Consider the following 11,983-nt stretch of genomic DNA (forward strand, 5'->3'; position numbering starts at 1 on the left):
AAATATTTGCCTCAAGAAAACATTTTCTTGGCCACTTGAACACGTTGTTTTTGGAAAAAATTTGACATTTTCAGGATGACTTCAGAAGCAATGCACTGCAAGCCCAAATAATCTTTTAAAATTGCTTGACAAGATTCAAATAATATTAGCACATGTTCAATGATGTTCGAAATTGCTAAATGACAATCACTGACTTGAGTGATATGTTGTTCATCAGTTAAAGTGGATGGTCTACCAGAGCACGGTTTATCTTTGACACATTCTCTGCCTCCTTGAACATCCTGTACCACTCAAAAACCCTTGTTTATGATAAACTATAATCACCAAAGGCTTTTTTGTAATGTACTTTCTCACCATACCAGGTTGTATATACTTCAAATAAACAACTATCTACAATTAACCAGTAACTGGCACGAAATTCTTAAAAATCGGCAAACGTTTTCGATTCCCCTCTTGGGATCTTCTTCAGGCTTACTTTTTATACCTTTCATTATAACTGGATTCTTTAATTCAAATGTTTTTTAAAAAATATGGAACGTGCCATTTTTCGAAAAAATTTCCGAAAGTGGAAGGAATCCACGTGTTATTTCAAATATAATTTTCTACCAATGGGGATTCGTTGTGTGCAATACCTCATAAAATTTATCATTAATTAAAAATTGCCATGCTGCAGAGAGATTTATTTCTTTGAAATTAATGCATGTGGATTTGCGATCGGCTTTAAAGATTTCCACTGCCTCCAAAGTTCTTAGTTGCCCCTGGTGTTGGGTGATGCAAATAACATGCGCTTCATCGAAGATAGGTGTGATGCCCGGGTTTGTTGCATACGTAGATAGCGCCGTCATACATTTATTATGTTCGATGTCTGATTTATGCTCTTTTAATCTTGTGGCCAATGAATGTTTGGTGGATCCAATATACACTAAAGGCCTATCCCATCTGTTATCTTTTAATGGAATACTGTATATCCCTGGAAGCCTGTTTGGGTCAGAATTGTCCTTCCCGTTCCTTAATAAACTGTAAATGATTGGGTTTCTTTTGTATGCAATCTTAATTCCCTTTATTTTTGCAATTTTTTCATACATTGCCTTTAGATGCGGGTTATATGTTATTGGTACCCTCTCTATGCTATCCTCATTTCCATTATTTAGTATCTCTACCTTTTCTTCTATAAGATTCTGCAAACGCCGATGCTGCTTACACAATCCTTTTATATTGCTGTAACTGTGCTCTTTAGCGATCTTCCTAATGTAATTTAATTCTCGTTGGAAGGCTTGGGAGGTGGAAGAATGCGTATATGCTCTTTCTACTAATGCTCTACTAGTGCTCTTTCTACTACTGCTGCTTTTTTGTAACATTTTCAATGTTTTTGTAGCAATAATTCATTGTGCAAACAAAATTTAATGCATATTCTTTGCTCAATTACACTCAATATTTTGAAAAATTGCCAGGACAAAAATTCTTTACACACAAAACAAGCATTTATTTGCAAATAAAAACAGATTATGACATACAAATTGTTGCTAATGTTGATGAACATTCTACCAAACAATGAAAAAAATTATAACAGTACCCTCTTGCATGCATGCAGATTAAATGAATTATTCCTAATACTTTTTGATTACAGTTTTGAGTACAGTAGCATTTATTGTCCATATTTATTTTTTTAATACATAATATATCCGTAATGTTCAATTAACAAATATCTTAAGTTTTTCTTACCTGTTATCAAGAGTTTTCAAGGAACCTGTACAAAAGAGTTTGGTATAATCTAGAATCAAATAAATAGCATTACAATAAATAATAAATATCCTACAAAAAACATTAAAATAAGATTTACCTATACTGAATAAATAATCTTACACAGTCCTAATAAATTAGATTCAATTTAAATTTTATTACTTGAAAAACTTGACTATAAAATAAATGATAGTGAAGTAATGCTAAGAAATGCAATACATTTTTAATTATAATTGATACATTTAAAATTCTGCTAATAATATGTACTGGTTTTGCCTATTTTAAAAAATGTTGCTTTTTTTTACATATCTTTCGTAAAATAATATAATTCCTAAATCAATATATGAATTAATTCAACTTACACATAATTAAACACAGAGATTAATTAATGGATTACTAATTTATGCAAGACCACAAACTTCTTCCTGCTAATGACTCTTGTAATTCTTAAGCATTTCTCATATATGAGGTTACTGCAGTCCTTTGGGAACCCAATGTTTCAAATTGATAATAAAAATATTTGTTTAAGATAGCATTAGAAAATCTTAAGCATATAGGTTGAGAATGAACTGTTTAAGAAGAACCACAAAAATCTCAAGGAGAAGGAAGCTTATGGTCTTGCATAAGTTGAATTGAGCTAGAAGATATATAGTAGAAATCCATCCTTATTAATCAAAAACAATGAATTACTAGGCCTAATATCCATCAACAGTTTACTATATATATTTTATAAAAATGCAAGTTTAGTTTATTTCAATTGCTTTGAAAATATCAATTTATAAATTATTATGATGTTTCTAAATCAGACAACCAAATCTAAATTAATATTTTTAGAAATGACAGAATTTAAATATAAAAATTGTAATTTACTCTAAGTCAATCATAAGTCTAACTTACAAATTACAAAATAAACATAACATTTCCTAGATTTTCATGAAAGAATTAAATATAACTATTTTTTAATGTTAATTTTAAATTTTTAAAACAGATTTTTGTCTCCAGATATTATTTATCAGTAATACAGTAGTATCTAGTTATTACAATCAGAGATAATCTTATCAATCAGCTATTGTTATCATAGTCAATATATCCCAAAAAATTCTATATATAAATTAGTTAAAAATAATCCATTATAATCAAACTCTGTCTATTGTTATCAATTGTGATAATTACACTTGGGAACAAATGATAAGAATTCTTAGAAAATTCATACTAAATGAACCTTTTCTTTGAAACTTACTTTTAACTGAAGCATACCTTTTATCTTTTAAATACTGTAAAAGCATGACAAGAATTCTTAGAAAATACATGTATTGTAAGGGTGCAACTATGCAGACATGAATTTAGTAGTGAGCATTGCAAGTGATATAGTTCTTGCAAAAGAAAACTGTGCACAAGCAAAAAGTAAGAAATATCACTGGCAAGAGCAAATTTCTTATACATATCTGATAGGGTTTGATATTTATCACGTCTTGCCTCTTTTCGTTGTATAGACTTGCTTGCTTGCATCTGCATAGTCGCACCCTAAGTCTTTACTTGAAGCATATCTTTGGGAATGAACATTCCTCTTGCAATTTCTCTAGTTTAATTTTGTGATCTGTTGAGTTAATAAGTTGTTCATAAGAAAAATAGCATATAGTTTTATCAAGTGTACAGTCTGTGATAAATATAAATTGTTCACATTCATACTGTAGTTGTTTGTAATAAATGGAGTTTGTAATATCATCAAAAGTTGCAAATCCTAAAATAATCATAAAAAGCTATTATTTATTGTGACATTGTCACAATGCCAAGCTGCAATTTTTTTTGTCACAATGCACTCAATTTTAAGTGTCTTGCTCCTGTACATCATACTTTTCCTGTTAACAATAGAGTCATGCCAGTCATCTATCTAACTCTGGTCAGGAAAAAATTTTTGAATTGAAATAATGTGACTTCCAGATTAAGGAAAGACAGACAAATGGATGAATGAAAATGGAAATTTAGAAGTCTGCAATTTTTGAAAATTGCAGCTTAATAAGTGGATTCCACTGTATATACAGATATTGTCTAAGGAAGCATAGGATAAAGGTTTGTACTGTACATAAATTTTATCTTGGTGAATAAATCATCTAAAACAACTTATAAACACATTCTTACAAAAATACAAATAAAAGGTGTTTTTGTTATGTCTTGATTTTAATTTTTGGTTAAGAAAGAATAAAGGTCTCTCTGCTTCCTTAAACATGTCTACAATATCTATAATCCAACTTCTGTCTCATAACTCTCATTTAAACAGTGATTCTCAACCAATGTAAAACAAACTTCTCATAGGAGTACTACAAAATTTCAACAAATATCAATTGTTTCTCTACTTTCAATATTTTTTTATTTATATAAAAAAATGTTACTCTTTAGTGTCACTTTTCATTTATAACAGCATTTTTAATTTGACACTGACTTTAATTTGGCTCAACTTGTTATTGTTATTAATGTTCCACTAACAAGGTGAGAAGCACTGCATAAAGAATACATATTTAAATATAAACACTTTCCTTTAAATATTTCTCAATAATTAATCTTTCTTAAACCATTATTTCCTTATTGAAGGCAAATTTGCCTCATTTTTCTCACTATAAAACACACAAGAAATTGTATTTTCAATACAAGTTATAAATTTTTAACGGTTTAGAATATTTAAGAAATTAGTTACAGTGGTACCTCAGGATACGAACGCCCCAGCATACAAAATTTTCAGGATATGACATGAAATTCAAACATATTTTTGCTCCACAATACAAACAAAACCTCACCATACAACGTTACATTAATTTGCAGTGCCATTTTTTATTTACTTCTGTTCATCGGTCTCATTCCACGTGTTTGCTTTGTCGTGGAAGGATCTCGCTCAATAAAGGAAATCTTGAGGTATTATCAGAAAGTGATTTTATTGAAAAGAAACATCCTGAAAAGGTTCACATTGGCCGTATTGCTGCTCAGAGTAATGACATTTGCCTAAGTCATTTTAGAAACATTTTAAAAAGTAGGCAAAGCCTACTTTTAAAATGTTTCTAAATGTTCCTATTTGGATAGATATTTTACCAAGCGACATTTATCCAGTGAAAGTGCTGGTGGAAGTGAAGGAAAGAAAGCAAAAAGCAGAGAATAAAAAATTAAAAATATGTATATATATATATAAAAAACAGAAAAGATAAAAATAACTTAACACTAATTTTTTAAAGTTATTGTTACATTATGTTATGTAAGTTAAGTTGTAGTATTATTTCCCTTTTCCCCCTCTTCTGCCACCAGTTTACACCTCCACCGTTGTCTATCCTCAAAGATAAAGTGCAAATAAAACTACATTTTTTTTAATCAATTATTATTCTATTGATATTATGGCTATTTATACATTTACAACTACAAAATGCATTTCTCAGTGTTTTCCTTACTATAGTTATTTATTTATTTATTTATTTATTTATAATGTACTACTTAGCTTTAATTTGAGTGTATTTTTCGTGTTGGAACGAATTATTTGGTTTTACATGTAATCGTATGGGAAAAAATGATTCATCTTACGACATTTTCATGATACGATCTCAGTTTCGGAACGGATTAATTTTGTATCCTGAGGTACCACTGTATTTGTTAAACAATTTTATAACTGTGTTTTGTATTTATTTTAATAGCTTGATAGTCTGTTTTATCATTAAAAATATATTAATTTCTTTCTCAATTTATAAGTCACACATGCAATTTAGCAAAGGAAAAATACACTTTGAAGAACTGAGATATGAAATTATAATGAAGAATCTAGAAAGTATTAAGATGAACATTTTTATCTATTCTAGTACAGACTTGACATTATACAGTAATTGTGAAAATTAACAAATTATTAATGATGATGTTTTATTTCATCTGTGCTCATATTACAATAAACAATGACCATTTCACAATGTTATTATCACACTTATTCTAACAAATTTTAAAACATATTCAGCTGAATTAATTAAAGACTAATAGCAATAAATAATGTAACTGGGTAGATTACTCATTTCACACTGAGAAGAAGAGTCAAATATATATAAAATGGTTTCATTTAGACCAGTGTTATTCAAATTTTCCTTACAAATTACTTTTTTAGTAAATATTTTTCTATTTAAATATAAACAAAATGCTATTATCATCAACGCAATCTAGTTTTAATAAAGATTTAGATAAAAATGTCTTTCAGATATCGCATCATCAATATCTAATTTGATATCTTATAGAATTAAAACAGAGTTCTAACCAGCATTCTAAAGATGTCATTTTTGAATCCTACTGTTTAAAGTTTAGGATAAATGTTTTAAAGAAAATTCAGATTTCCTTTAAAACATTTGTTATAAATAAAGGTAAAATCCCAGCAGTTATCATGTGAGAAATACCTTGAAAAACTGTAGTTACACCATAAAACAGTAAGGAGCTGTAAAATTACCTGAGGATAGTTTAAAGGTGTTTAGAAGAGTCAAAGCAATACAAAACAAAAAACCTTCAACCAGAATTTTCATTCTACTAACCACTAAATAACTTGATGCCAGAGTATGTGAGTTTCCAAAGACCCATAAACCCATATGGCTGGTTCAACCCGTGGTTGAAAAATGATACTCTCCTATGTTTTCAATGGAAGAAAGGTTGGCTATACTTATCAAGATTCACTTATCCAAGAACCCTTATGTGGTTCATGACCCATAAATGGTAGTAGAGAGGATAGAGGAACTTTGACCCCTCAAACTGTAAGATGTTTACAGTGACAAACTACAAAAACTTGTTCCCATCCTTAAAACTAGAGGCAATTTATGCATTAATAATAAGATTGCTCTATAATGCCTTGAAGATCCAGTAGGGCAAAAATATACCCCATTTTTTCACACAGTAGTTTATTCATCATATTTTATTTTCAATGGAAAATTTTGTTCTGTCTAGGAGGAGCCCCTTGGGTCACTGGTTGAAGAGAACTTTGTTGAACTCTGCTTGACTTTTGTAGAGACTCAAGTTATACAAGCATTAAGCAAATACATTAATGCTAGTTTTAGATATGCAAGTGACAGGTTAGTAATATAGAAGGATCCAAAAGTATACACAGAATTTATTGATAAAATCAAAACAAAGTAGAGGTAAGGTTTGAAACTGAACAGATACATGTCTTCTGTTCATTACTTAGATATTATCTAGATAATGAAAACATTAGCAGCATACATCCTCTCAGATAAGAAGGCAAGGTCCAAATGGCAAGAGGCCAAGATTATACAGTGGAACCTCACTTAACAAGCACCTCACATAACAAGCAAAACAAATTGTAAAAAATTGCCTCACTTAATGAGCGATGTTTCGCATAACAAATGATGAGGAGAAGGAAAGTCCCGAATTGTGCCCATGCTCCTTCAGTCTGTGTTTAGCACTCATTCCACTAGCATCTCAGTGTCGCTTGTGATCACATTTTTCCAAACTTGTATTCGCACATATTACTTTTAAACATCAACAACCATAGCCCATTATATAATAATCATGCCAAACGATATGCCAAATTCTTGGGCTATGTAAAGGCTATAATTATATATTAGAAATTAATTAATTTGACTAGAGGTAGGCAGTTATGCTGCCATATCATATTAAATTTAATGACCAATTCCAAATTAAATTTTAGAAATGTCTGAATTAAAAATTAACTATTTCTAATTATTAAATTTAATATGAGATGGAAGCATAACTGCCTACCTCTAGTCAATTACTTTCTATTATTTAATTATAGCCTTTACATAGCCCAAGAATTTGGCATATTGTTTGGAGTGTTTATCAAACATATTATCTGTGATTTTTTTTGTTTTCTGCAAATCAAATTCTCATTCCAGGTTGGTTCATTCCGCACTAGAAGAAAAGATGATGATGATTCACGCTCCTTAACAATGCACATTGTACAATTTTCTTTGAATAAATGTTATACATAAAATTTTTGAGTTTTTTCAGTGTGGAACGCAATATCTTATTTTACATTAATTTCTATGGGAAAAATTGTTTCGCATTACAAATACAATTCTGGAATGAATTATGCTCATTAAGCAAGGTTCCATTGTACTGCCGAAACAGACAACCTACAAACAAGAGCAGCAGAGGAATTGATAATCACTATCACCACCCATTTTGAATATTTGATCTCAAGGCAAAGACTTGGATCCTTGGGTCTTGCTGTTATCTGACAAAAAGTTCTTAAGAAATTATCAAAAAGTCTCCAAATATTTTTATTGGCCATATTTTAATCCTATAAAAATTTTTGGGCTATGTATGCACATGACAACTTTTTAAAAAGCAAATTATGATCAAAAGAGTTTTGAAACAGAAATCTGAAACTTTTCTTTTAAATCTAATCTAATCTTCTAATCTTTGAACAGCAGGATTTAAAAGTAATTTTTACAGAAAGCTGATTAGACTACAACTTTCATTCTATAAGATATCAAGTGGGATACTGATGATGAGAGATTTTAAAGTTTTGAAAAACATTTTTACTTAAACCTTTATTAAAATTGGATTCCTTTAGTAAGAACAGCATTTTGTTTTATGTAAATGTAAAAAAGTGGAGTCAACAATGGTAAAAAATGTTTTCCTACTTGTTCCCTAAAAAAATTTAAAATAAAGTCAATCAACAAAAACTTGGTTAGTACAATAGAATATCATTATCAATAGCAATATCCAGTAAAAGAATTATTTCCTTTTTCTGGATATTGGTGTTGATGATGTTATTCTAAAATTTAAAATAATAATGTAAGCCTACTTTATACTTATTATTATTTGTTTGTGTTATTTAAATTAAATATTTATTTTCTTCAAGTAAACAACAAACCTCAAAATTAAAGAGTTATTTTCTTTTAATTTCTGTAGTATTTTCAAGAAGATTCAACTTCTCATCTTCAACAATCTTCAAAAACATTCAAACAACAAAACAAACAATTGATTTTCAAATAAGCAACTGATTTTCAAGCATTTAAAAACTTGAGAAACATTAAATCTGTTCTCTTTTTGCCATTCATTTTCCTTCTAAAGGCAACCCTTTACAACACTACTCATTTCTACAATTACTTTATATTAACCAAACATTTTACATTTTAGAGTTCTCTCTCCTTATTACGCTTCAGACCAGTGGCTCCCAACTTATTTTTATCACGGAACCCTTTTCATCTTAGTAAACAATTGGTGTTGGAACCCTGACAATTTTTAATGATTATACATAAAACAGCAAGAAACAATAAAAACAATTTATTGAAAATGCAAAAAAAAAAAAAAAAAAAGTAATATTTGCTTTCCATTCTTAAATTCAAACTGACCATTAATATGATAGGTTAAACTACTTTTCTTTCATTATTTTAGACAGCACTAGTGCCTGCATTTGTACCTTTGTTGCTATTCACCTTTTCAGTCTCCTTGTCATTAGAAACATTTGAAGTACAGTAGATCCCCCTATAAAAGCGTTTCCTATAGTTATGATTCCTATAAAAATTGTGGCATTATCCGTAAACAACGGTAAAAATAACTCCTATAATACGTAAAACGTCATCGGGCAGCCGAACTACTTACCCGCCGTCCGTAGCGCCACGCTACGGAGAGATTTCTATCGTCTGGACAGTATTATATAAATTATATATAAATTAGGTACTGTACATATAATTATATATTAATTATATATAAATTAGGTACTGTATATATAATTATATATTAACTTAATTTATTGTAACTTTATTATAATTAAATATATATTTTTCGCCGTCTAGCGTCACGCTACGGCGAGTTAGGCGACCTATCGTCTGTTTAGTACTGTAATTTTATACATTTCTTGTGAAAGAAACATTTCTTATTTAACGGCCATAAAAATTATTTATATTAATGATGTCTCCAAAGGTCAACGAAGTTTTCGCAGAAAAATAATATCAGAAATCGCGGCCGCAATTTGATGCGCTGTTCCGCGACGAAACCAAGCTTTAGCAACGAGCGTAGTCAAAGGGTACACACTCGGTAAGTAATCCTACAATTTTTTGTTTATAACGTAGTTTATACGGATTATTTTAAAAAAAATATACGTATTTTGGAAATGTTGAGTCGAATTAGTCTAGAATCGATTAATTTTATGAAAGAAAACCTTTCAAACAGCCGTAGTCCGTAAACTATGATTCCTACAAAATTGATTCATAAAGAACGGAACGTATCTACCGTCTTATAGGGGGATCTACTGTACTTGCTACATTTTTCTTCAAAACTATTCTCTCAGCCATGATTTTTTAATTTGGGATTTACAATAAAAGCACTATAAATGTATATACACTTCCCACTACACTTTTATATGAAAAATACTCAAAATATCACAAAACAATTGCAGTGCAAAACTTTAATAATCTTTGATAGGCCCGCTTGTACTCTGTACCATTACACACTACAGTTGATGGGACATTAATTAAACTCCCATCAATAGATTTAATAGGCTTGCATTGTAGACATCGATGAATTAAAGCATATTTAACAATTGTATTATTATTTATATGTTGGTTACGTTTTAGGTTTTTTTTTTAAATGATTTTCTAGCTTTAGGTTAAGTTTTACCATTTTTATGGTTTTCATTATCTTGTCAATTCTAATATGTTTACTCATGATTTTGGTTTATTCCATTATTGATAAATTAGTCCCCATATTTATAAAACTGTAAATAACTCTGGAAAGTATATAGGACATCATAAGAAGACTCAATCTGAGACTAGAACAATTACACCTCATATCCCAAATTTGCATTGGGACATTTATACATCACTAGTGCTCAACAAATTTTATTGGCAGAACCTTAGGTTCTACAGAACACAAGTTGGGAACCCCTACTTCAGGCAATTCATCTTCATCCTTCCCAATCCTACCTCACGATCTTAGCCCACTGTATAAACTACAGGGTTATTCAAAATAGAATGTACAAAACTAAAGCTGATTTATTCATACCTGAAACAACATACTTTATGTCATACAATAATGACATGAAAAGGCATAACTCATCAACTTTTGCATACAAATTACAAATATTTGACACAAGTGTCATTGATGGCACTGCAGTTGTCAAAGACAGTAGTCTAGTTCTGTCAAAATGCATCCCAGCATATCCTCTGATATCAATTTCACTGCTTTAGAGATGTGTTGTTTCAGGTCATCTATGTGCTGTGGCATTGGAAGAGGAGCTGTATCAGCCCAATGCCTCAGAACCAGATTCATTTCAATTGTTTTTGGGAATTGCCAAAGATAAAAGTCCAATCTTCCAGAAAACATTTCAGAAATTAAGAAGAAATGGTTCCTTAATTTCAAGGTTTGTTGTGTCTTTACTTGATATAACATAAATCCTCAACACAAGCATTCTCTTCTTGTGTTGAGGATTTATTTATTTATTTGTTACACATACATCCATCCATTGTTCTGTATCTAGCAGCATATCTTAAATTTCTGGTCGACACAATTCTCAAAATTTTTCTCACCCAAAACTATTTTTGTCTCCATATTGTGATATTAATCCATTGAGAAATACTGCTATAACTTACATTGGATTAAATAAGTAAAAAACCTAAATAATGTATTGCTTTCTTAATACTTTCATGAGGTATATTTATTTTTGCAATATTTAGCAAGTCATTTGGAATTTACAAAATGCATTGGTTAATGCAAAAAAATTCTGCAATTTCTCAAGTTTTATCATTTGCAAAACAGAAAATGATATCCTAAATGTTTATTTTGTTAATTTTGTAATAAATATGGCAAATAAATATTGATATTTTCTCCCTCAAATTTACATTATCTTTTTATATAGAGTTTGGTAGAAGTAAATTTTAGGTCATTTATTTGCTGTGTACACAAAGTAACTAAAAGTGACATCTACCAACAATTTTTCATTAAAACATGCTGAAGATTAATTACATTAATGAAAGATATTAATTAATACGAAACCTGAAAATATGTAATTTCTTGGCTTTATATATATTTAAAAGCAATTGTTAATTGTTTATGCATACAATTTACGAACGGAAAACAAGCATAAAATAAAAACAAAAATAGCAGACAAACCTCACACCAAATGTTTACTTCAAGATGGCGACAAAAGTTCAGTGCTGCCATCTAATGTTTAATTTCGATATTTTTAAAATTAAAAAACGTTTTATAATTATTAAAATTTTTATTTAATATTTTAATATAGAAATTATAATTTATA

General features: G+C 29.5%; 1 long non-coding RNA gene across 1 annotated transcript in view; it reads right to left on the reverse strand.

The window, feature by feature from the left end:
- Positions 1-1,722: 1,722 nt before the first annotated feature.
- The window catches only part of LOC111628741, a 23,808-nt gene continuing 13,547 nt past the window's right edge, over positions 1,723-11,983 (reverse strand). Inside the window, exon 3 of the long non-coding RNA XR_002757217.1 lies at positions 1,723-1,771. This is a non-coding gene — a long non-coding RNA (uncharacterized LOC111628741). The remainder of the gene's footprint in view (positions 1,772-11,983) is intronic.

The sequence above is a fragment of the Centruroides sculpturatus genome, unplaced genomic scaffold, assembly GCF_000671375.1.
Source record: "Centruroides sculpturatus isolate CEXI.00-Female unplaced genomic scaffold, Cexi_2.0 scaffold453, whole genome shotgun sequence".
Lineage (NCBI taxonomy): Eukaryota > Metazoa > Arthropoda > Arachnida > Scorpiones > Buthidae > Centruroides > Centruroides sculpturatus.